The sequence below is a fragment of the Crocodylus siamensis genome, chromosome 6 (genome assembly GCF_052110815.1).
Source record: "Crocodylus siamensis isolate JL-2025a chromosome 6, ASM5211081v1, whole genome shotgun sequence".
Taxonomy (NCBI): Eukaryota; Metazoa; Chordata; order Crocodylia; family Crocodylidae; genus Crocodylus; species Crocodylus siamensis.
The window spans coordinates 5390365-5415989 of record NC_143400.1 but is presented as its reverse complement, the minus strand read 5'-3'; the positions used below and the strand labels follow the sequence as shown (position 1 = coordinate 5415989).

Here is a 25625-nt window from a genome sequence, read left to right as displayed (position 1 = left end):
ACTACTCACAGTACATTTGCCAAAACAGAGCCAAAGTCAGACTCGATTTGCTTTTTAAAAAGAGTACCTTCCAAATGAGAGATACTAGACTAATGGCCCAAGAGCCTATACCACAATACGATTTTATGGTAAAAACTACTGCACAAAACCAACAGGTAAAATAGAGATGAACACAGGCTACCAGGCTGCCCTATTAGTATGTCTCAGCGCTTGTTCTGTAGGGATCATCTAGAGAAAGCAAAACAGAGTTGAGTCTTCAGGACTTGCTCACTGCCTGACCTAAGCACCCCACTGGGCTAGGATTTTTATTTTATTTATTTATTTAACTGAGCTCACACTCACCAACACTTCCCAGGTAAGCAGATGATTACATACAAGACGGTGATGATTCTCAGCCACTGGCCTGTATCCAAACCAATTTCATTACAAATCCCCTGGCCCTCCAATCATTCCCATCGGGCTCCTTTGAATTCTATGTCCCTCTCCACTAAAGGATACATATTATGCCAGCAGCTAGCTTGTTAAGGTATATTGTTCTTTTTATAGGAGATGGTGCGTTGGGATTCGTTTCCCACATGGATAACTAAATTTGGCTTCCTTAGGTTTTTCCCTGCTTACTGCTGTAGTTGGCTTTAGGCAGCCTGCACTTCCTGGCCTGTAGCCCTGTGTCATTTTGCTGCTGTAAGAGAAGGAGAGTGGCCAAAGAAAATGCAGATTACCTACTCCAAATCTGATAATCAAGCAGTGCTGCAAAGAGCTAATTCTATCTTCCTTTAACCTTCTCCATAAATTTGGACTCCACTGCAACATCTAGAACACACTCTACTGGGCTGGCAGATTTTCTCATCTTTTCCTTTTCTTAATTCTGCCCCTTTATTCTTTGTGATAACCTTCTTTATACTCCTCTACAAGGTCCTTTTGTCCTTTATGTAGAGGATCTGGGGGAAAAATCCAAATTAAAATTAAATAGAGTTTTATTTGGGTGGGTGTTTTTGTTTTATCTACAGGCATATTAGGAATTCAGGTCTTGTCTCTTCCCCTCCTTCCCACCCCCCTTCCTTAGAAGAAGCTTTAAGAGACTATAAAATTAGCAGTCTTACAACACTAGAGACACCAAGCAAGTAAAATTAACTGAAAAAGACAGTAATTTTTATTCAGAGTGTTTAGAAGTGTATGGGGAATACTATTGTTTTGTAAACATATATTTAACTCAAATACCTGAGAAATATGCTGGAACAAAGAGAAAAAGACTCAAACAATGCTACCTGTTCGCAGAAATCTCACAAAGGTCTCCAGGAATTCTTTTGGACAAACTGTATGTACCTGGATTCCTAATATTGCTATGGTAATCCCAAACTCTTAAAAAGCAGCCTTTTAAAAAAAATGATGGAAGAGGATGAAGGAAAGCCAATGATTTATAGCTGCATCATCTTTAAAGAATTATATAAGCACTCTCATATTGTAAAAATCAAAATCTCCTGTACTTACTCTACAGTGGCAACATTAGTACGCATTTCATTATTAACTTCCCCACATACTGTGAAATTTTACATTGGTGCAGAACATCTGGTGTTGCTGAATGACACAGATAAATATACAAGTCCTGAATTTAGAAGCCACAGTAGTTCAGGGACGCATGGAAAAAAATGCATACACAACTGATTTACATGCATCATTACCCCAAAGAAAGCAACCAAATCATTTGGTAAGTGGTCATTTTATGCAAAGACCAGTTTTTATATGTGAGAGGCAATGATCTTTGGGGGTGGAATCTTTATTGAACCAACTACAGGCTTGGGATAAAGTTAGAGAAGTTTTCAAATGCAAGGCATTCCTCATCAGGTCACTTTTTAGATGGGCAAATCTGGTTCACAATTGTCCATAGTCTTAGAATACCTATTCATCAAGTTTGGGTTTATGGATTACCGGTTCTGTTGTTCCCTTGGTCCCTCAACCTTCCTGGAGCAAACGCAGGAAGAAACAAAGACTGACAAAATATATGGCCTGAATTCTGGCTTGTGGGCAAGGCAGAAAAATACATCTTTGGATGGACATTCCTTTGCCTAGATTCAGCACTGAGCTAGCATCTCTGATGCAACAGACCCCACACAGATCTTGGATACAGGACCCTAATTCATTCAGCATGGGGGTGTTTTGTTTAAATCTCCCTTAAAATCCAGCCCCTGCTCCTCCTCCCCAAATTGGTACCTACAATCACACCTCCAATATGCAAGAGGAAGCAGGAAGCAGCCTGGAAACACTATTGTATGCTGTGGAGACAAACTCTGAAAGGGATCCATCCACATCAGTATAGGCCAGACAGATGGGGGCATCACCAATGATCCCACAACTAGCGACAAGCCATCCAGAGGCAGGCAAAATGAAGCAGGGGCAGCAGCTGTAGAAACAGCCTGGGGCATTTTGCCCCTCCCACCACCACAGAGCATCACTGCACGGTCTCGTATTCAGAATATGAATAAATAAGGCATAAATAAGTCTTCATCTTCTATACAGCACCTTCACTATAAGAAGAGTTTCACTGTATTGAGCTGAAGAACAGCACAGCCCAGTTTACAGAGCAAATACCCTGCTCTATACAAACAGGGTACAACCATGTTCATGGCAGCTCCACATGGGTATCAATCTGCTTTTGCTTTTCCCTGCCAACAGCATCATTATGCTCCAGGCACTGGCACTATAGTAGAATGGATGGTTTAGCAATTAAGGCCACAAGACTGAGACTCTGGATAAATGGGTTTAAACGTTAGCTCTGTGTGACCTCTGCATCTCGCTGACCCGCCTATGAAATGGAGATAATACTTCCCGGTAGCAGTGGGGGATGAAGCATTTTGATAGCATGGTAATGGGAGTCAGATGTGCACATGACACATATCTGTTTGTTCTCATACCATTTCTACCTTCGCCTAACTTTCTTGGCTACTTGTGTTACAAGTAGCGACTGGTTTTGCACTGACAGGAAGACCTTTTACTTACTCAGTACCAATATATAATGCTGATCTGGCACTATCTTCCCCCCAGGTATTACTTGCCTGTCCTCATTTAATTTGCTGTTTTCCCACTGTAAATCAACCAACAAAGCTAATCCACAACGTTAGTAAGCAAACTGAAAGCAGGGGAATGGACTTCCTACTTCAGTGCTCAAGTCAGACCCAATTATCAGCTCACACACCCTCCTTACTTTGGCTTTACACGTGATCATGCACATCAGCCCTGCTTTTCAACTTCACTGGAAACCCTCAATACCAGCCCTCTCATACATGGTTTCTCATTCTTCCCAACTGGCAAAGATGTGGGGTGGAAAATTTTCCAGAAAATTTTCCAGTGCTTTATTTTTCCGTGGGAAATTTTCCATTTCTAAAAATTCATTGTTTCATAAAATTTGTTAGTAACAATGAATGGATGCCAATACAATATTAGCTGGGCACTTTCAAAGTTGTAATTAATGTTTTTCAGGTGATTATCCCTAGGAAGTGTGTGAGAGAGTACATATATGTTTTACTGATTGGTAAACAGGAGGGTAAACACACTCATAATAATTCAAACCAAAAATCAAGTTATGAATTCACCTAATTGGCTGTGCAGGTCAAATCAAAACCAAAGCATGGCATATCATGCATAGTTTCCTGGGTGTGCTAAAATTAGTGTGTTAACAGTTTTCAGTGCCTTTGGGGGGTGTTTCCTTAAATTTAAACAAACAATGTAAGGGAAGTACATGCTATTGTCTTTACATTTTTACAACTATTCTAATAAAAATAATTTCTTTCCACATAAAGCTTTGCATTTGTTTGAATATAACATTTAAACCACATTAAGTCCAATATTCCAGTTCAAATACTTGTGGCTATTGGGACATAAAATTAACATGGGGGTACTTTTTTAAGTTTTGTTTACTAAATGTAAGTCAAATAAATGTGCTAAATCAGAGCACAATCTATTTAGGGCATTGAAAAATTTTCCAGAAAACCCACATTTCTGCCAACTGAAAAAACTGTTTCACACCTGAGGATCTCCAGGCACTTCTCAAGGATTCCCAGTGCCTTGGAAAGGGAGTAATTCTGTTCAGAGTTAAACAGTTAAAAGAGTATGCATGCCTTCTGAGAAAATAAGCTATATAGGAAGGGACAATATAGCATGTTCCTACTCAGCACATCTGTTTCCTGGGTGAATTCAGACTGAGATCTGCTTATTTCAGTACAATTACACTTTTTTTTTTTTTATTTCACTATAGTCTGTAGAGGCAGCACAGCTAAGTGAGCTGAATTTCATTCCTTCTTGTGCTTCAAATTTGTTAATTATTAGGGGGGATTTTCAATGTTGCTCAGCACTGGATTCATTCTCCCCTCAGTTGTAATTATTCATATCACAGTGGCATCTAGGGACCCCACTATTAGTCTTCATTGTGTTAGGTTCTGTATGTTTTCCTACTTTCCTGATCCCAAAGAATGCTATCTAAATAGATGGGACAAACCCTTGATGTAACAAGAGGTACAGAAAGAGGAAACAACTTATGCAGAGCCACACACGCAGGAGATTAGTAGCAGAGTTGGGAACAGAATAAGTCTTGGGATTCCCAGGCAAGGACCCAGAAACCTTAGAGTTTCTAGTGAGGTAACTGTTCATTAGGTATGTGGCCAATGAGGAATCTTGGACTTAGAGATTTCATCAATATTCAAGCTAATAAAAACTGCTATGATCATCTAGTCTGGCTTCTTGCATAACATCGGCCAAAGTATGTCACCCAGAGCTTCCTGAATTGGGAACAACCTGTGGCTAAGCCATGGTATTTTTAAAAAGACATCTTGTCTCAATATAGTCCCAACTGATGGAGAATTCACCACATCCCTTGGTGAGCCATTTCCATGGCTAGTTATCCTCATGATTAGAACAACTGCATCTTATTTCTGTTTGAACTTTGCTAAATTAACTTTCTGGTTTCTTAAGATACCACAACCCCAGTGCAGCACACAGACCCAATATGGGGGACAGCAGTAAGGAAACAAGCACAGGGTGCTATGCAAGGTTTGGATTAGTCTCCTCTGGTACAAAATCTTTTTACACATTATTTGTACTATTACACAACCAAGAGGCCAAAACGGAGCCTGGGACCAGTTGCCTACCACCTTGGTTTCATGATTCAGCATAAATCAATGTAAATAATTTAAAGCTGTAAAAGCAAGGCTCAACAGGGAGGAAATGAAACAAATCTGAGTTTTAAAAGGCACATTCCTAAATGCTTGTGTTTAAACAGCTGGCAGAGCTGAGATGAGATGAGAAGAGGCACCTCCTGAGCAGGAACCATCCTGCATCAAGACAGGCTTTATGAAATGCAAGGTCTTTCCCCCAGTGCCTACCTTTCCGAACATTTGTACACTAGAAAAAGTGAACCATTGATAGGTGGCCCAGTTACATTGCACAGATTTAAACATGCTGGCCATGTGGAATCAGGTTAATAATCCCTGCGGGCCTGCCCTGCACCATTTTAGCTCTCATATATACAACTTCATTCCCTAAACAGAGCCTGAACCGTTCTAGGGATCACTGTCAAGACTTCTAACAGCACCAAACTGACCTAGAAGCGAGAGTCCCACTGAAGGCTGAAACACACATTTCTCATGTGCTTCTCAACAATGTAGCCCCTGTTTAGCAGGATTCAATAAATGGACTGCACATTTATATAGACAGTAGAAACACCCAGAAATACATCAGTATGAACAAAAGCAAATCCTCTGGAAAGTCCGTAAGTCCTCTTTTAGGGCAGACTAAAAACTCTTTGGGCAGGGACCATTTCTGACCAGTGCTTATATAAAACTTTGCATCCTGAGAACTGGTCCCTGGGTGGGAATCCTAGGTGCTACTGCCATGCAAATAACTAACCGCCTTTAATAAAGGAATGAATGAAGAAATGGGAGAAGGAGGGAAGCTCCCTACGGACAAGCTGTCTCATCTATGCCCAACACAAAGTTTAGTGCACCTTGCTTCACCTAGAACTTGTCATTATCAGACACAATACTGGGTTACCTGGACATCATGTCTGATTCAGTCAGGCAATTCTGGGTCTATGCCAGTTTCTCAGCTCAACTCTCAGAAGCAATACATAACAAATGGCCACCGGGACAGGGCAAAAGGAATACTTGGACTATTTCAACTTGTCTGTACCCACATCACCATTAAAAACACTTGTGAGCAGATGTGCATGTAGTCTTGCTGAAACTCAGCCTATTCCAATGTGCACTTAGCACAGTCAGTCTCTCTCTAAGATAGAGAAGGCATAAACAAATCAATCAGAAGAGATGCTGAAATCATTAATGGCAAAAGGGAAATCCTCCGTGTTTCTACTGTTAGCTACTGAAGAATTTAGCACCTTGTTCAATATCCCAATAAAGCACCATTGGCTCGGTGGACTATCCAGTGGAATCAGTGGGAACAGTTCAAATCACCTCCACCTAAGAATACATATGTATTGGCAATGAAACCCTGGCCTCCCTGAAGTCAGTGTTATAACTTTCATTGGCTTCAGTGAAGCCAGGATTTCTCCCCAGGAGTCTGGAGCTCAAACACAAAATGCTATCCCCTCCCAACATACCTACCTATGCACCCTCAAAAGTAAAAGGTTTAAGAGGAAAAGAGTACAATATTGAGGTGTTCACTTATCAAGATTTAATTATTTTTGTAAGTATTCCCTGCGGAGTACTTATGGCCCATTATGTAGCATTATCATAAATCATTAAAGCTGATTACCAAAATAAATTAACAAAACATATTCTGAGGCACTATCTTTGCTTTAATGCATTTGTTCATTTATCGATTTGCAAGATTCAGTCATTCACAATTGCATCTCAGCTGCTTGCACCGTGAGTATATAGTTTATATAGCTCAGAGGCGCACCAGTGCATGCATGCGTGTATCTGTATCTAAGAACGCCCTTTAAAATTAAGTTAGAGAAAACACCAGAAAAGAATTGTAGCGAACAATCCTTCACAGCAGGTAGATGGCCTGGAAGGAACCTAACAGACCTTCTCCCCTTCCAGTAAATTGTGTAATGCAGACAGACTCCACCAGGGAAATGAAGCTACTGAAGAGGAGTATCGCTTTCTCTGCATAGCTTCATTCCGTGCTTCTGTTTGCCATCCCATCCTATGTCTATGCTATTTGGGCTGTAAGTTTTTTGGAGCAGTGACCATCTCACATGGTATGTAGGATCCAGCAGAGCAGGGCCCTGATTTTAGGTGGGGCTTATAGGAACTATCATAACACAAATAAATGATTGACAGACAGAAACAACTAGGCGGAAAGCCACATTTTCTTCAGCAATTTTTAAATGCACACTTGTTAGAATAGCTCAAGATTACTGGCCTGGCTTTCAAACACCCTTACTCAAGGCTGTCACAGCTATCATCTCTCTGGCTAAAGAAAACTAGCTACTGCCAGAGGTGGTCCTTAACTAACCGCAGATGTTCTTGAATGTGGCAGCTTCATCGCACTCCCAAATATGTATATTCAGGTTTATAAAACGCCTTTGACCCTAGGTTTTGCCCTGCCTTAAAATACACATAGGATGACAGACCAGTAGACAGGCATGAAAGAACTTGGCAAAAACTTCAACAAAAGAATTTCATTTTTTATTTAAGAACGTATGACAGATCTAGTGGAAGGCATTTAACATTGCAAAACCTAACCAACTCAACTGTTTATGTGCCAGAACATTAGGAAATCTCAGATGCCGATCCATTGTTGATTTATTCATGCAACATACATGGCCTGATTTGCCAGCAGAAGTTCTCTGAACTCCCACTGAAATGGAGGGGACCCTCTAGTATGCAGCACTTCATGACATTAGGTTCACTTATACAAAAAGCTAGCTATACAGGTAGTTAGTCCAATGTAATCACTATTTACCACATGGACTAGCATCATCACTCTGTTCTCCAGAAATGCCAGGTAAAAAAAAATAATAATCAAGGAGTACATCTTCTATTTGATCATTAGCACTTTGGGCAAGGACCAGATTTTTTCTGTGTCCTAATACTTTGCCTTGCGCTGTGGAGATCTCATCTGTGACTGGGGCTCCCAGCAACTACTGCAATATAAATAAATAACCATGTACCTAGGTTGAGTGAAAGTAAGTGGGAAGGCAGCTACCTTTATTCATTCTCAAGATTTTCTGCTTTCCCTTCTGATAAGGACTGTACTTAAGAGCATAAAACCCAAAGCTTTATTATCCCATTTGAAAGCGATTCCTCTTGGAATTAAAGATGTTAAAATATTATTTTCAAATATAAAACACTTGCATCTGTCTGGCTGCACAGCTTCCACAAGAGGAGTGTGAATACCCTGGAGCGAGTGCCTAAAATTGCCAGCTAGTGAAGACTTTTACACACTGAAATGTCCTGCCTTCAAAAGATACAAAAGAGCAATTTTAAACACCCACTGTGGTCTTTGCCCCTACTGGCCATTAGTGCCCACCTGCAACTCATGTACCAAGGTGTTCCTTTAGGCAGGAATAATGCTCTGTTATGGGAGACAACTGGAGAAAGAACAGATAAATGTTCCCCTAACTTTGGATCAGTCTTTTTACAACAACCTTATTTGTAATAAGACTTTGGTGTAGTGCTAGGGAGGAGGAAAACCTGACACAGCCTTGAACGGTCAAGAGGGCATTTTGCCATACATATTCCTAAGTGATAAACCACTTGCTCTATGATCACCGCAAAAATCATAGATGATAGCACCAAAAGGGGACTTCATAGGTGCTCTCATCCACCCCCTGTCCCCAGGCAGGATCAGCTATACTTAATGTGCACAACAAGGAGGGTCCCTTCACCAGTGGCCACATAGAATTTCACATAACAGGGCCCAGGGGCAGCTGGGAGTCCTATGTTACTACAAATGTTTATATGTTGATAATAAAACAACTTTTTTTTTCTAAATTGTACACAGTTAAGCTAAAATTCCCATTCTATAACATACCCAACTTGCAATATCATAAGATACTAACTACCGGTACTAGTTGTACCCCCGACTGGCAAACTCCGAGAGGCACCTAATTTGTCATACCACTCTTCAATGCACTGCGCCTAAAGCAGCAAACTACAGAGATGAGGTAGTTTAAATTAAACACATGCACACATTCTTTGAGGCATGTTTTATGCCTTGAGAACCTTGTTGCCTCTGTGAGAAAAGAACAGATTTCAAAAGGAGCTCAGAATCCCACAATTCCCATTTGGGCACTAACATAAGTGCCTATTCTTGTACCAGAGCACATCTTCCAGCACCCCCTCCACTCTGAATGGCTATGCCAGGGGTATGTGGAAATGGGGATTTTCTTTTGTTTTCAATGGGAAATGCCAAGACCTAAGAATTTTTTAAAACCTCCCCAATCTGCCACATATCTTCTCCCCAAAAAGGACCAGCAATGGCCTCAGAAAAAAAGCAGTTTTTTCTATATTTCCATTTTTTAAATTGCTTATTTCACGCTTGTTAAAGGTATAAAATTCACAGTCAAGGATCCCCAAACTTCTCTGATGCAGGATATAGTTTCCTTTGAGTTTCTGATATAGATACTCTCTCACTAGGGAGTAGGGCCAAGACAACCCATTCACTGCAAGAGGTCAAACAACCATCAGATCGGATGAGTTTTCAATCGCTTCCAAACCAGGCTGGATTCAAACCAATAGCCTGGGGTTTATAGGCTCTGTATTCTAAATATGAGTCATCTGTGCTTTCTAGTTCAACCTACTGAATGCTTTCTGTGACCTTTAGCTTCTACATATGAATTCTTACTTGCCAAGAACCTTACTTTAATTTTTAAATACTTTTGTTTTGTTCTTTTACCATGCCTTTCTTAATTCAGACCATTGCTGTGAATAAATCAATAGGATTATTGATTCCAGTGTATTTACTTATTTCAATGACTATTGCAACCACCTCAGCAGGAAGGCAATCAATAATGAATGGAAGTCACGTGACTATGGGCAATGTATGCTCTAGGATTTACATACAGCCCTTGGTGCCGATTATTACACTTCAAACCATTGAAAAGTGGTAACCATCAGCTGGTATTTACTGGAATCACATCAGTTTTGTATACAAAGACTGCATTTAAAACGCCTCAAAGGACTTCAGACAAGGCATCTAAGAAAGTGGTAGATGAGTTAGAAAGTGGATCTATTTCTAACTCACTGGACACTGACTTACCTTCAGCTGAGGCTGGAAGGAGGATATACATCTACTTCTACTTTCTCACCACACCCAATCACTCTCTCTCTTTCCACCGGTTATCAAGCATGGGTTTGCAGCTCCATTCAAGAAGCCTCATACAATTATCCCTGATCCGCTAAGCAATGCTTGAGCAATAATATGAGAGAATTGTAGTATCTGTTTCATGATCTAGCAATTGCCTGTGGGTAAGAATTCAGGTAACAATTTAAATTACTTGTGATGGGACTAGTTCTTTCACCCAATATAAATGAGTGTGTCTATGGTACAACTTGCAAACAATGATCAATCTGGTAAGTAATAACCCTACAGTAGCCCCCTAAAAGCTAAAAATGCTAAGCATCTACATAGTCAGACAAGGCTCTTTGGGTAAATCTGATATCTTTTATTAGACCAACTCAGATAGTTGGAAAAATTCTTCTTAGCAAGCGTTCGGGTTTAAATACCCTTCGTGAGGCTGAGGAAGCATCTGCAGTTGGCGTGTGCTCTTCCTGGATGGAATGAATAGTAAAGAAGCCACTAAGTATCTACATATGTATTTTGATGCAATGTGTTGGTAGATAAGGCCTATCAGCCTACCAGCCTGCTTACAGCAGCTCCACATCATATGGTATTTTAAAGTAGCTATGGGTGATGCCGTGCTGTTTATTACTTTAGAAACCAACGCTGTAATTTGATATCACTGAAGTTATTGCATCTCAAAGAATTAAGACACTTTTAAACCGCTCTCTAATGCTTTATAAAAGTTTTTTTCTGGTAACAAAATGTCACTGCCAAATCGGAGAGGGCACGCTGTAGAGAGCAGGCAGCAGGCCCAGGTAAGACCCGGCTTACATAAACCGGCTGCACCCTCAGCGGCCCCGGCCGGCCGCCTTCCGCCGGACACGGGAGCTGTCCTTTCAGCACCACGACTCGCACACCCGGGCGAGCTTTCCCCGCCAGAGATCAGCCAGCCCCGGCTGCACATGAAACCAAGCTCCCAAATCCAGCTGCCTGGGAGAGGAATTCAAAGACGACGACTGCCATGATGGGCTATTCCCCGACACTGTCCACACACCGACAACTTGTCCTGTAGCTTGATCCGCTTCCACGAGACTCCAGCACAGCACAGAAAATGCAAACCTCACCCAGCTCCGCCAGCCGCCCCACGCCCTGCCCCCGCGCACGGGACTTCTCTTACCGGGCACATCTGCGCGGTGAGGACCGGAGCCGGCAGGCATGACCCCCTCCTCCCCCCCAGAGCCTCTGCTTGGGGACCGGGGGAGGGGGGGCAGGCCACGACAACCCCCTCCCCCCAAAACAGTCCCTTTTTTTGCCGTGGGAAGGGCAGGGCGCCCGGCTCGTGGGTCCCCACGGGGGAAATGCTGCAGTGGTACAGGAGCCGGTCACAAGGCAGGTCCCCCCCCGAGGAAAGCTGCTCCCCGGCAGTCTCATGCCGGCCATTTGCAAGGGGCCCAGTCCCGGGCAGACGCTCACCGCGCCCGCAGTGTCGTCCCCAACCCCCCGCCGCCCCTGCCCGGCAGGCCGCCCCCTCCAGAAGCGCTGCCAGGCGCCCCCCGGCCGCTTTACCTCCGACCAGCCGCTCGCAGCCGCCCTGCGCCGGGAGCCGACACCCATGGGGAGCGGAGAAGCGGCCCCCGCCCGGACGCAGCGGCAGGCGCCGGGCTGGGTGGAAGCCTCAAGGCCACCCCTTGCGGCTCCCCCGCAGCTCCACCTCCCCCGCGCCCGGGGGTGGGACATCCCCGGCTGCCGCCGCCGCCGCCGCCGCCGCCGCTGCTGGGGAGCGGAGGAGGGACGCGGCAGCTCCGCGGGAGGGGGGCGCGCTCGCAGGAGAGCTCGGCCCGGCCCGGGACCGGGGGAGGAGAGGGAGCAGCAGCCCCGGTGCGGGGGAGGAGGCCGGGGGCCGCGAATCGCTCTGCGGCAAAGCCCGCGGCGGGGGAGGCGAGGGCGAAGCAGGCCGGGCCGGGCCGGGCCGGGCCCCCCGCCCCGGCCCCGGCCCCGGCCCCGGGCACTTACTGCGGCGGCGGCTCTAGCGCGAGTCCCGCGAGGCGCGGCCGGACTGCAGAGGCGGGCGGGCTGCGGGGGGAACTGCGGTTGTCGCCATCTTGGTGCGCTACCTCCCTGCCTCCCCCGGTGCAGCGCGGCTCCCTTGCATAATTGATGACTCTCGGCAGCGCTGCAGGGAGCGTGGCAGCGATCCTGCCCTCCTCCGCCGGCCCGGGGAGCGGCCGGGGCGGGGACTGGGGACGGGCGCCGGCCGCTTCCCCCCTGCTCCGGGGCTGTGCAGAGCGGGGAGAGGGGGAGGGAGGGAGGCGGGGGCAGGCCCGGCCGCGATCGCCCTCGTCCCGGCTTCCAAATGCGCACCGGTGCCCCCGAGGGCCCGGCCGGGACACTTCCCGCCGCGCTCCGCAACTGCTAAGAACCCACCGTGCAGCCCCGAGCACACACTGGAGAGCTGGGCCCTGCACAAACGCAGGGCTTCCTTTTACCAAGCACTGATACCCACTGTCTACCAACACAGAGGTAGGGACGTTTTGTTCCCCTTTGCCCAATAAGGACCCACACCGCTCAGCAAGACCTCAGCATTACAGGAGAGCTGCACAACTTAACTCTCACTTACAGTGCTGTAAGTCTGGAGCAAGTTCACTGAAGTCACCAACGTTTCTTATCAGATTCACCCAAAGAACCTTGTCTGACATCTTGTATTAGACCAACATTTCTTAACATTTACAAGAGTGCAATGAAGCAGGATTCGGCCTACAGCTTCTCCAAACATTGCAGAAAGGAAGAGGTGGCCTGGACAGAGCCTCTCAAGGCATTTGCAGCCTGGTTCGGATACAGACAATGCACAGCTCAAGGAGTCCGACTAGATTCAAACCAATCTAATAGTGGCTGGGCTTGCCGGTAATTCAGAAGCTGCATCAAAATGATATAAACCAACGGTGACCCAGTGTAAGTGTATTTGCACCAGGTCCATTAAATCAATTTGAAAATGGATTTGAGTTAAACTGGCATGCAACTGGACATGGCTTTAGTTTCCCTTTACATATCAGCAAGTTGGTCTAGACCTGTCTGAGCATAAGGCCTTGTCTACACACAGTTTTGAACCACTTTCCTTAGTACAAAAGTGGTTTCCTTAGTTCATTTTTACCACTGAGGTTAAAGGGCTCCAGTCCCCCTAGTGCAGAAGCAGCTAAACAGGTAATACTTATAATGCTTACTCCTCTTCCCCCAACAGGACAGTTACACTGATGTAATGCACTTGTGTACGAATATAATTTTGCCTGTATTGTGTATAAGCTGTGGTGTTGTACCACTCTGCTTCCTCCAGTGAAGCTAAAGTAGCATACTTTGTGTTTAGATAAAGTACACAGCTTATATACCTTGACACCGAATTTGGTCTAGATGTTCTGATTTGAAACCATTTGGAAAAAAACAAATCACAAATTACTTCCCAGCTTCCTTTTGGGAAGAAGGGAGTTTTGGAAAAACTCTCCCCTCCAGCTGGACCTGTGTGGGCTGTACCCCAGGCCCCAGTACAATCCCAGGTCAACACTTGTCTGAATGTTTTTTGAACTAGTGCTTCATTGGTATGTGTAATTAAAGCAGAAAATGCTTCTCTTAGTTTAAAATGTCATTACAAAAGTTACTTTATTTTAAGCAGTGATATATTTTATTAGACCAACTGAGTAGTTGGGAAAAGGCTTTTAGCAAGCTTTCGGGTGCAGTTACACTTCTTCAGGCACAGGGAGTCTGTTGTTTAATTTCAGCAAGCACTTAAGTCTGACTGATGTCAATTAGATACCTTTTTTCCAAAAGTGTCCAAGTATCTGTGAAAGACTTAGATTTTACCCACTGTATCCACTGCACTGGAGGCTCTATGAGTGTTTGTAGGTTCAGATTAAGGCAGCACACATGCTTAAACCCATTTAAAATTCTGAAAAGCAGCCACTTATTTTATGGGACCAATTTCAGACTTGCTAAGGGCCCCAGCCCCATGGGAGAGGGGCACACTCACAGAAGAGCCAAGAGTTGCAGCAGTCATTGAAGTGGTTAGGTAAGCCCCAGCCCTCTGGAAAAAAAACAGGGCCTTTGTAAATGTGTTCCTTTAATTATTTTTAGAGGAATCTGAGCCCTGGACCAACTTCCTAAATCCCAAACACTGAGAAACTTTTGTATATAAGAAAATGCAAACCTCACCATGCTCCACCAGCCACCCCATGCTCTGCCCCCCGTGCACACATAGGACTTATAGCAAAGGAGCTATACAGAAAAAGTGATGCTTACTATACATAATATTTGTTATAAACCCTTTTCCCCCAAAAAACAATTAAAAAACCCTCCAAAACAACAATGACAAAAAAACCCCAGTTTTTAAAAATAGTTTACACCACATCCTGTGTCTTTAGAAAACTGGCCAGCTGTGCAATACATTTGAGCTATTCCTGGAGATGTGTACTATGGTACTTTTGAGATCATTTGCATATAACTGGGGCAGGGACTTTCATTTATGACATATCTGTGCACTCTCCAGCACTAGAGGCCTACAACTTGCTTGAGCCTCTAGCTGAGATAAACACAGGACAATTTTTTTAAATCAAAAAACAAAAACTGTTTTTGTGCTTGCTAGTTAAAAATCCCATTGCTGTAAATATAAATAGAATTAACTATTTAAACCATTTCAGTTATCTTCTCAACTCCTACAATAACTTCCTCTAAATCTATGATAGCTGCACACACATCCACTGTTTTCTGCATCATCGCCCTTTTCCAAATCCTCATCTCTCAGACTGCTATCTTTTCTGCTGCACCTTCATTTCCTGTTCAGAGAATAAACAGAAATGAAGTATTTTCCATGGCATGTCAAGACCTTTACCCAAAAGTTTAGGTTGAATGCAAGTAGATTGCAAGCTCTTTGGAGCAGGGCTTTCCATTTACTACATGTTCATACTGTGCCTAGCAAAACTGAACTGTGACTTGGTTGAAACCCCTAGATCAATGTTCCTCAAACCAGAGTACACATAACCCCTAAAGACTGCAAAACAATTACACTCTTAAAATGGTATTGCAAAATATCTATGATACATAGAGAAGGGTGGGCAATTGTTTTCATCCTGTTAGAATTTTCAGTAATTTTCTAGCCCTGAAAAAAGGACAAGGAATTGAAATCTCAAAAATATTCACAATTCAAAAAACACAACAAATATTTGGATCGGGTCAATCAAACACATCCGCACTTTTTTTGTTTAAAATTTTACTTAAATTATGTTTCATGACAAAAATATATTTTGAGCAGAAAGAAATAACTTCTCATGTGCTCATTTTGAAAATAGTGAAAGGGACATTTTGAAACTAGAATTTTTTAAACAGGAAGTTCACCAAAACAGATTTTTTCCAGCAAGACCTTTTGGTTTCAGTAAAAAGGCATTTCTTGGCTAGCTTTTGTCAAAAAAATTCCCAAACAACTCAAATCCTAACCCTAATGACATGCGACTACAGCCCACAAGTAATGCATATAACCAACTGCCATATTCAAGACTGAATATTGACCTTATTGAAACTGTGCAGTCTTTTTGGGTGATATCACGAGAAGCAACGCTAGGTTTCCTCTTTAAGCACAGAAAGGAGATGCAGCCAGTGCTGAAAAGAAAGAGTCGAAAACTGATATCCAAAGAAAATTGTGGCTTTTTAGATATGGAACTAAAGTATCTTCTCTTGTGCTCGGGCGAACAGCTACAAACCTTGCTTGCTCTCTTTTGAAGGAAGTGTCCAAGTTCTGATGCTTCCTGGCTAGAAGTACCAACAGTGAAATCCTGGCTCTGTTGAAACTGTGTCAAAACTCCCACCGATTTCAAAACACTAGGATTTCACCCAAGCCTCTAATATTCAAAGCACTCTCAATGCCCACTGATGCCAATGTGAGCAGAAAGAATGGAACCTCAGTTGGAAGGGTCTTAGCACCTGATAGTGCTGAGAACCTCCAGTAGCACCCTGGCCAACCCCTGTGGCTGTGATCCAAGGCCAGGCTCTTGATTCAAAGGGTTATGGGATTTATTTGTCTACTAGCATAAAAGCCTGTCAAAAATGATGGGCAAAAAATAGGCTACTTGTTATAGGGTACCATGTTTCTGCTATCCACTGTGTCATTACCAACTTGAGCCGTTCTGCCTGGTCTCCTGCTATACAGTGGGTATCCATCAACATTTCCAAGCGTCTCCTCTCTAAACTCCTTTGGATATTTCTTCAGACATTGATGATTTTCCATGCATGGTGCATTTGGATTCAATCCTCCACACAGTCTGTGAATCATACATCTCATCACAATGGCCTTTGCTCAACAGACAATGCACTGTTGTATGACTGAATGTTTTTTTTAAAGTTCTGGTAACGCTTGTTGTTCTGTTTTGTTATCAAATCCTGCTTATACTCTGGAAACAGTCTTCTTGGAGGTGGAATCACTTTACCCTTATGACAGCTCAGGAATTGGCCATCTGATGGTCTTTCAGCTTGGAAGTTTAAAGAGTAACGAAATTGGCACACCATGTTCATCAATCTACAACTATGTTCCTCAATTTCGTCTTCATTGAATCCGTTGTTGTCTGTTCATAGATTTCATAGACATCAGGGCTAGAAGGGACCTCGGGAGATCATCGCGTCCAGCCCCCTGCCCAAAGGGCAGGAAGTCAGCTGGGGTCATAGGATCCCAGCAAGATAAGCATCCAATTTACTCTTGAAGTTGTTCAATGTAGGTGCTTGAACCACCTCCGCTGGCAGACTGTGCCAGACCTTGGGGGCTCGGACAGGAAAGAAATTCTTCCTCATGTCCAGCCTGAAACGGTCTTGCAGGAGTTTGTGACCGTTCAACTTCATCATCCCTTGGGGCGCTCTGGTGAACAAACGTTCCCCCAGATCCTGGTGCTCACCCCGATAAACTTATAGGTGGCCATCAGATCACCCCTGAGCCTACGCTTTTCCAGGCTAAAGAGTCCCATGGCTCTCAGCCTGTCGTTGTAAGATCTGTTTTCCTGACCTCTGATCATGCGCCTGGCTCTCCTCTGGACTCTCTCAAGCTTCTCCACATCCTTTTTGAATTGTGGAGCCCAAAACTGGACGCAGTACTCCAGCTGCGGCCTCACCAAGGCCGAGTACAAGGGGAGAATGACGTCCCGGGATTTGCTCGAGAAGCATCTATGGATGCACGCCAGCATTTTGGTCGCTTTACTAGCCGCAGCATCGCATTGCAGGCTCATGTTCATCTTGTGGTCAATGATGACCCCCAAGTCTCTTTCTTCTGTAGTGCTAACCAACGTAGCACTGCCGAGCCTATAAGGGTGCTGCAGGTTTTTCCTCCCAAGGTGGAGAACCTTGCATTTTTCGGTGTTAAACACCATGAGGTTCTCGTCTGCCCATTTGCTGAGCTTGTCCAGGTCAGCCTGGATCACCCGCCTGTCCTCTGGCGTGGATGCTTTGCCCCAAAGTTTGGTGTCATCGGCGAACTTGGCCAGTCCACTCCTGACTCCAATGTCCACATCGTTAATGAAGATGTTGAACAGTATGGGTCCCAGGACAGAGCCTTGCGGGACCCCACTGGTCACAGGGCACCACGATGAGTGACTGCCATCAATCACAACCCTCTGGGTCCGACCACGGAGCCAATTTCCCAGCCAGCGGATCATGGTGGAGCCAAGGCCACAACTGGGCAGTTTGGCCAAGAGGTGATCATGGGATACCAGATCAAAAGCTTTTTTGAAGTCAAGATATATGACATCAACCTCTTCTGCCTTGTCCAGGTGATAGGTCACCTGGTCATAGAAGGAAATGAGATTGGTCAAACAAGACCTACCCGCAACAAACCCGTGCTGGCTATCCCTTAGAATGTCAGCCTGGGCCAGTCCCTCAAGAATGGCCTCCTTAATAAACTTTTCTAGGATCTTCCCCAGGATAGAAGTCAGGCTAATGGGCCTGTAGTTAGCCGGATCCACTCTCCTCCCTTTTTTGAAGATCGGCACCACATTGGCCTTCTTCCAGTCTTCAGGCACTACATCAGAGCGCCAGGAGTTTTCAAAGATCTGTGCCAGGGGCTGGGCTATGATGCTCGCCAGCTCCTTGAGTACCCTGGGGTGCAGGTTGTCAGGGCCGGCTGACTTGAAGGTATCCAGCTTCTCAAGGTGTTCCTTCACGAGGTCAGCATTTATGGAGGGTAGGGGATCCCCCTCACCCAGATTTCCCTGTCCCATAGCAGGCATGGGCATCCCATGTGACTGATGAAAGACTGATGCAAAGTACCAATTTAATAGGTTGGCTTTTTCCTGGGCGTCAGTTGTCAGTTGCCCCATCTGGTTTAGCAGGGGTCCAACATTGCCCTTGCTTTTCCTCCGGCTCCCCACATACCTGAAAAAGGACTTTTTGTTGTCCTTGATGCCTGAAGCTAGTTGGAGTTCAGCTGCAGCCTTGGCTTTCCTGGTTTGCTCCCTGCAGGACCGGACCAGCGCAGAGTAATCCTCCTTGGAGGTGAATCCTGTCCTCCATCCTTTGTAGGCTTTCCTTTTTAGCCACAGGAGGTCCGCTAGGTTCCTGGAGAGCCAGGGGGGCTGCTGTGCCTTCTTGCTGCCTTTCCTCCGTGTTGGGATAGATTTAGCTTGTGCATTGAGGATCACTTCCTTGAGAAGCAACCACTCTTCTTGAACTCCCATCTCCCTGGGGTCATGGTCCCTGAGGGCCTGACTGACTAGCCTCTTGAGCTTGTCAAAGTCGGCTTTTCTGAAGTCAAGGACTTCTGTGTTGCTGACTGACTTGCCAGCTTTATGGCGGATGGTGAAGGTGATCAGCTCGTGGTCACTGTCACCCAGCTTCCCATCGATCACTAGGTCGCCAATTAGGTCGTCCCCCACAGCCAGTACCAGGTCGAGCAGCGCTTTGCCTCTCGTTGGCCCATAGACTTCTTGAGTCAGGTAGAGGTCATCCACGCACGAGAGAAAGCTTTGCAACCACTCGGATTTTGCTGAGTGATCTTCCCAGGAGATGTCCGGGTAATTGAAGTCACCCATGACAAAAGTTTATTAAGGAGGCCATCCTTGATGGACTGGCCCAGGCTGACATCCTAAGGGATAGCCAGCACGGGTTTGTTGCAGGTAGGTCTTGTTTGACCAATCTCATTTCCTTCTATGACCAGGTGACCTATCACCTGGACAAGGGAGAAGAGATTGATGTCATATATCTTGACTTCAAAAAAGCTTTTGATCTGGTATCCCATGATCACCTCTTGGCCAAACTGCCCAGTTGTGGCCTTGGCTCCACCACGATCCGCTGGCTGGGAAATTGGCTTCGTGGTCGGACCCAGAGGGTTGTGATTGATGGCAGTCACTCATTGTGGTGCCCCAAGGCTCTGTCCTGGGACCCATACTGTTCAACATCTTCATTAACGATGTGGACATTGGAGTCAGGAGTGGACTGGCCAAGTTCGCCGATGACACCAAACTTTGGGGCAAAGCATCCACGCCAGAGGACAGGCGGGTGATCCAGGCTGACCTGGACAAGCTCAGCAAATGGGCAGACGAGAACCTCATGGTGTTTAACACCGAAAAATGCAAGGTTCTCCACCTTGGGAGGAAAAACCTGCAGCACCCTTATAGGCTCGGCAGTGCTACGTTGGTTAGCACTACAGAAGAAAGAGACTTGGGGGTCATCATTGACCACAAGATGAACATGAGCCTGCAATGCGATGCTGCGGCTAGTAAAGCGACCAAAATGCTGGCGTGCATCCATAGATGCTTCTCGAGCAAATCCCGGGACGTCATTCTCCCCTTGTACTCGGCCTTGGTGAGGCCGCAGCTGGAGTACTGCGTCCAGTTTTGGGCTCCACAATTCAAAAAGGATGTGGAGAAGCTTGAGAGAGTCCAGAGGAGAGCCAGGCGCATGATCAGAGGTCAGGAAAACAGATCTTACAACGACAGGCTGAGAGCCATGGGACTCTTTAGCCTGGAAAAGCGTAGGCTCAGGGGTGATCTGATGGCCACCTATAAGTTTATCGGGGTGAGCACCAGGATCTGGGGGAACGTTTGTTCACCAGAGCGCCCCAAGGGATGATGAAGTTGAACGGTCACAAACTCCTGCAAGACCGTTTCAGGCTGGACATGAGGAAGAATTTCTTTCCTGTCCGAGCCCCCAAGGTCTGGCACAGTCTGCCAGCGGAGGTGGTTCAAGCACCTACATTGAACACCTTCAAGAGTAAACTGGATGCTTATCTTGCTGGGATCCTATGACCCCAGCTGACTTCCTGCCCTTTGGGCAGGGGGCTGGACTCGATGATCTCCCAAGGTCCCTTCCAGCCCTAATGTCTATGAAATCTATGAAATGACAACCAAGGTCCTGGAGCAAGCGGCCTCAGTCGGTTCCCGGGCGAACTCCTGGTCAAGCTCAGGACTTTGAGTGGGAGGTCTGTAGTAGACTCCCACCGTTGTGTCCCCTGTGCCGTATTCCCCATGAATTTTTACCCAGAGGGTCTCTAGCTGTCCATGCCGGTCACCAACATCAGCTTGCAGGGACATGTAGCTTTCCTTGACATAGAGAGCTACACCCCCGCCCCTTTTGTCAACACGATCCCTCCTGTACAGGGTATAGCCCTCTATACCCGTGGTCCAGTCATGGGTGGAGTCCCACCAGGTCTCCGTTATCCCAATGACATCATATTTCTTTGCACTGAGCAGGAGGACGAGCTCGTCCTGCTTGTTGCCCAGGCTCCTGGCATTAGTGTACAGGCAGGCGAGTGTGCCCTTGGGGGCTCTTGCCTTGCCCACAGATTGTGCCAGGGCTGGGGCAGGGGTGGTCTCCCTTAAGTGCCTTGGTCTGCTGGCTTTGCAAGTCGCTCAGCAGGCCAGCAGTGGCAGTCATGCCCCCATCCCCCAGCGGGCTTAGTTTAAAGCCCAGTGGAGCAGGTCAGCCAGCCTGGCTGAGAAGAGCCTCCTCCCCAGGGGAGAGAGGTGGAGGCCATCTCTTCCCAGCAGCTCGCTGCCTCTCTCACCAAAGAGCGGGCTGTGGTCATGGAAGCCAAAGCCTTCCCGATGACACCAGCGCCGCAGTCTTTGGTTCACTGCGTGGATCCTCCTCTCCCTCCTCAGCCCATAGCCCGAGACTGGGAGGATGGATGAAAACACCACTTGAGCTCCCAGACCCCTAAGCCCCGCTCCCAACTCCCTGTAGCACCTCATGACCTGGCTGGGGGTGCTCCGAGCCCTGTCATTGGTGCCCACGTGAATAAGGAGCATGGGGTAGTAGTCTGTGGGCCGGAGGAGCTGCGGGATCCTCTCCGCAATGTCTCGGATGCGGGCCCCCGGGAAGCAGCAGACTTCCCAGGCTAAGGGGTCGGGGTGGCAGATTGCCCCCTCGGTCCCCCGCAGGATGGAGTCTCCCACAGCCTGTCTTCTATTGTCTATGGAAACCCTTTGCCTTTCTATTGCATCTCTTCTATGACATTCTCTTTGCTCATTTGTTTCACTTTGTCTTACTCTTGCCATTCTTTCTATATTCAGTTGCTGTCTATTCTCTGCCACCTTGGTACGGGTGTTATGAGTTAGAATTAAAATAAGGGTGTTAAAGGACAATTTTTGCTCAGATACTGAGAGTACACCATAACTAATTGAAATCAGACACTAAAAGTCCAGAAAAGTGAGCACAAATACATTTTTTTGAGCATGACAGACAAAATGATGACACTAATTAATTAAATAATTATAGAGGATAACTCAGCATGTCTTCAAAATAGATTCTAAAACAACCTAGTTTCAAACCCAATATATTATTTATGGGCTTGGTTTACAAGCACAACCCAGTTTTCAGGTACAGTTACACATGTGCCAAGCTGTCATACAGATGAGCATCATTGTGTCATGTTGGGTTTATCTCAAGGACATAGCTTACGCTAAGAGGAGAGGCCTGGAAATTCAGTATCAAAGCTGGTCTACCACTTGTCTGTGACATCAGTCATCACCCAACAAGCCTTTTCAGGGGAACAGCAAATTATGAATGTAAATACAAAGGAAAAATACTTCCCCTCTCTCTGTTCTTTTAGCATTTTTCTCCCACCCCTTGTTCATAAGAGTGCAGCACATAAAGACTGGGGCAGTCTCTCACTATAGGTCTGTGCAGCACCCAGCAACCTCCAATGATTACCCTAGGCACTATTGTGGACACAAATACCTTACTGAAAACTCTATAAAGAATCTTCTAATTCCCTGAAAATTATTTCAAAGTTCTGGGGTTGAAATGGAGATGATGGACCTCTCTTTTAAGAAGAAACACAATGTGTAGTACATGTCTCTCTAGCTGTCTAGGATTTAGTTTCCAACTCCCCAGCCCAAGCCCGGCCCTCAGGATGCTCCTGAGCAGCCACTGCTAGCAAACCAATGCAATACATCTCCCCAGAGAATGCTTGATAAACTCCTCCAGTCAAGGTGTGAGCAAATGAGCGAGAGTGAACATGCCTTTTACAAGGCAGCATGGATTTTTTTAAGGCACAAAGGTCTGATAGGTGGACACTGGTACCTGCCCTAGAGAATGTACAATCCAAATGTATAAGATAAGCCATATTTTAACAGACAGGACAATGAAGGGGCAATAAGAAGACTTGAGTTCTTTGCCTCTGATTTGTTACGTGAACTTGGGCAAGTCACTTCCCCTCTCTACTCTCTGTTGGCTAGAAAATGGTATTTAGAGGTTTATTTCTGGGAACTGGCTTGTAGATACATTCGAATAATAGCCCAGAACAGCAGCAAGGGTTAGCTGATTTCTAAAGGCCTGGTTGTCATACACACAGTTCTCACAGCCTTTGAGGCAGACAGGATATCTAATCCAGGCAAGCAACAAAGCCAACAGATATACACACAGGCTGGGAAATTGTGGGCATATACAACACTGTTCCATAATATGAGAGAAGGTGGCACTAGCTCACAAGGCCTAGGAATGGGGGCCTGAAAGTTACAGTTTTGGAGGAGCAGACCAAATTAGGGAAAGACCTGGAAAGCCCAAATTAGGATGTGTGCATATGATGGATTTGTGAAACAAAGGAATATGCTGGAAGGACAGAACATAAACAATATGATGACCACAAAAAGACCAAATCAGCGATAGCCATGAAGAAAAAAAGTCATAAAGAAAAGTATTTAAACAAAAATGGAAATTTAGAGCAACAAAGGGTCCTCATCCCCAAGAGGGGTCCTTGAGAGGAAACCTGAGGCATCATGGACAGAAGGAACACCACCAGCTCATCTCATCCACCCCACTGGAGGACTGGGCCTTGGCCTCCAACCTCCAGGCTGCTGACATCTGACATTCAAGAGAGAACCTCCGAGTGAAGCTCGTGATTGGGCCAGATGCATCTTGAGTCTGATGGCAGCCCTAGGATTGGTATTGATAGAACTGCTTGAATGATTTTTTTTCTGTTACCACTATATATCAATAAATTTGCCTATTATCAAATAGAAAGGTTGTGGTCAGTCTAAGGGTTTTAAGTGCCCCCAGAACAAGGCATCTGGGTCCTATATCCAGTGCCGACACTCTCCCTTCCACACTTTACTGGTCTTGTCTGCAAGGTCCCTGGGGCAGGGAGAGTCTCTCACTTCGTGTCTATCCAGGCCCCAGGAAAATGGACCCTGATCTCAGATGGGGCCACTGCACACCACTGCAATTCAAATAATATTGAAGCAATGACTGCTTGGAGTCAATAGAAACAGAACTTGCTCCTCCTTACTCCAAATGCACAGATTTCTATCACTTGAGCTAGCTATATAGGGCCCCATCATACACAGCTGAACTGCTCATACATACTAACTAATTCATTACTTTATTGATTGCTTAAGTTCCACCCTATCTACCTAAAGGTACAGAGGAAAGAGCTAAAAGATTTATAGGGACAATTCTGGGAAGCACAGGTAGGCACAGTGGAAGAGATGCAATTTCTCAAGCTGCAGTGAACAGCCTGCTTTCTCCTCCGCAAGCATAGAACAGAAAACCCTTTCCTGCAGACAGATGGGGAGGTGCCCCGCTATGGATCCTAAATGCAATGATGAAATTTACTTTTTCCATGGCTCAGTACTTCCCAGTAAATCACTCTGCTTCTATGGGGTTAGGTCAGCTGCCCAAGCTAAGCCTACCTCCAGTCTACAACAAAACCCTAACCCTCATTTTGGGCTAAGAAAGCCAGATTGGGTATTCTGGATATTTTCAAAGAACCTCTTTCATAATTTCTGACATGCTTCTCTTGTACGTAGAAGAAGTTTCTTATAAACATCTGCAAAAGTGCCTCCTCCTCCAAATACCTTCTTAAAAATCTCCTGTGCTCTAATGCCTACAAAATGCTTGCCCAAGGTTAGGCGGCTGGTGTGCAAAGACCTCTGGCCATCATGCTACCCACTAATATCTATATTTCCTTTATACATTTTTTATACTGGTTTTCTTTCATCTTGTACTAATGTTGGAGGCACTTTGTGACAGGGACCATTTTTTGGTTCTGTGTTCATACAGAACCCAACACAATGGAAGGCGAGTCCATGACTGGGACACTTATGTGCCACTATAAACCAAATAAGAGACTTAGGGAGATAACTGTGAGACTAGTTAGGTGCCTTATGTCCCAGGGATACAGATTGTCAGACTTCTGTCTCCAGCAATGTCAATCTTTCATCAGTGGGAAATTTAAAAACAGAACACAAACACAACATTTCACCATGTGAAAGAGGGAAAAATCATTGTAGTGGATCAGTAATCAGACTAACAGTTAGCCATTTTCTCTCATTCCCTTTTCAAGTACCTAATTAATCAAGAGGAAGAGTCTCCATTTGCTGGAAGCAAGAGGTTCCCATTAGGATTACTGAGTTACATGGAAGTATCAAGGGAGGAATAAGCTCTAAGTACTTTCTATTTCTATTCCTCTGCTGCTAAAATACTTGGCTTATGCTGATCAGATGCCAGCCACATCACATTTCATACCCAATGCCAACACCAAGAGTGCTGAAGGAGTTAGAACCATAGAAAATGAGGGTTGGAAAGGACCTCAGGAAGTCATCTAGTCCAAACTCCTGCTCAAAGCAGAACCATCCCCAACTAAATCATTCCAGCCAAGGCTTTGTTGAGCTGGGTCTTAAAAACTTCCAAGGATGGAGATTCCACCACCTCTCAAAGCAACTCATTTCAGTACTTCACCATGCTGATGTAGTTGGTTGATGTAATTGCAGAACCACTGGGCATTATCTTTGAAAACCTATAGCAATTGGAAGGGTTCCAGACAACTGGAAAAGGGTAAATATAGTGCCCAACTTTAAGAAAGGGAAGAAAAAAGGCCTCACCTCAGTTCCTGGAAAAAGCATGGAGCAGGTCCTCAAAGCATTCTTTCTAAG

The 25625-nt window shown here is 45.4% G+C and overlaps 1 protein-coding gene across 1 annotated transcript in view; it reads right to left on the bottom strand.

Annotated features, from left to right (window-relative positions):
• SCN8A (sodium voltage-gated channel alpha subunit 8) overlaps positions 1 to 12518 on the bottom strand; it is a 90438-nt gene extending 77920 nt beyond the window's left edge. The window contains exon 1 of the mRNA XM_090056026.1: positions 12253 to 12518. The gene's annotated coding sequence lies outside the window, so the exon portion shown is untranslated. The remainder of the gene's footprint in view (positions 1 to 12252) is intronic.
• Positions 12519 to 25625: the final 13107 nt, after the last annotated feature.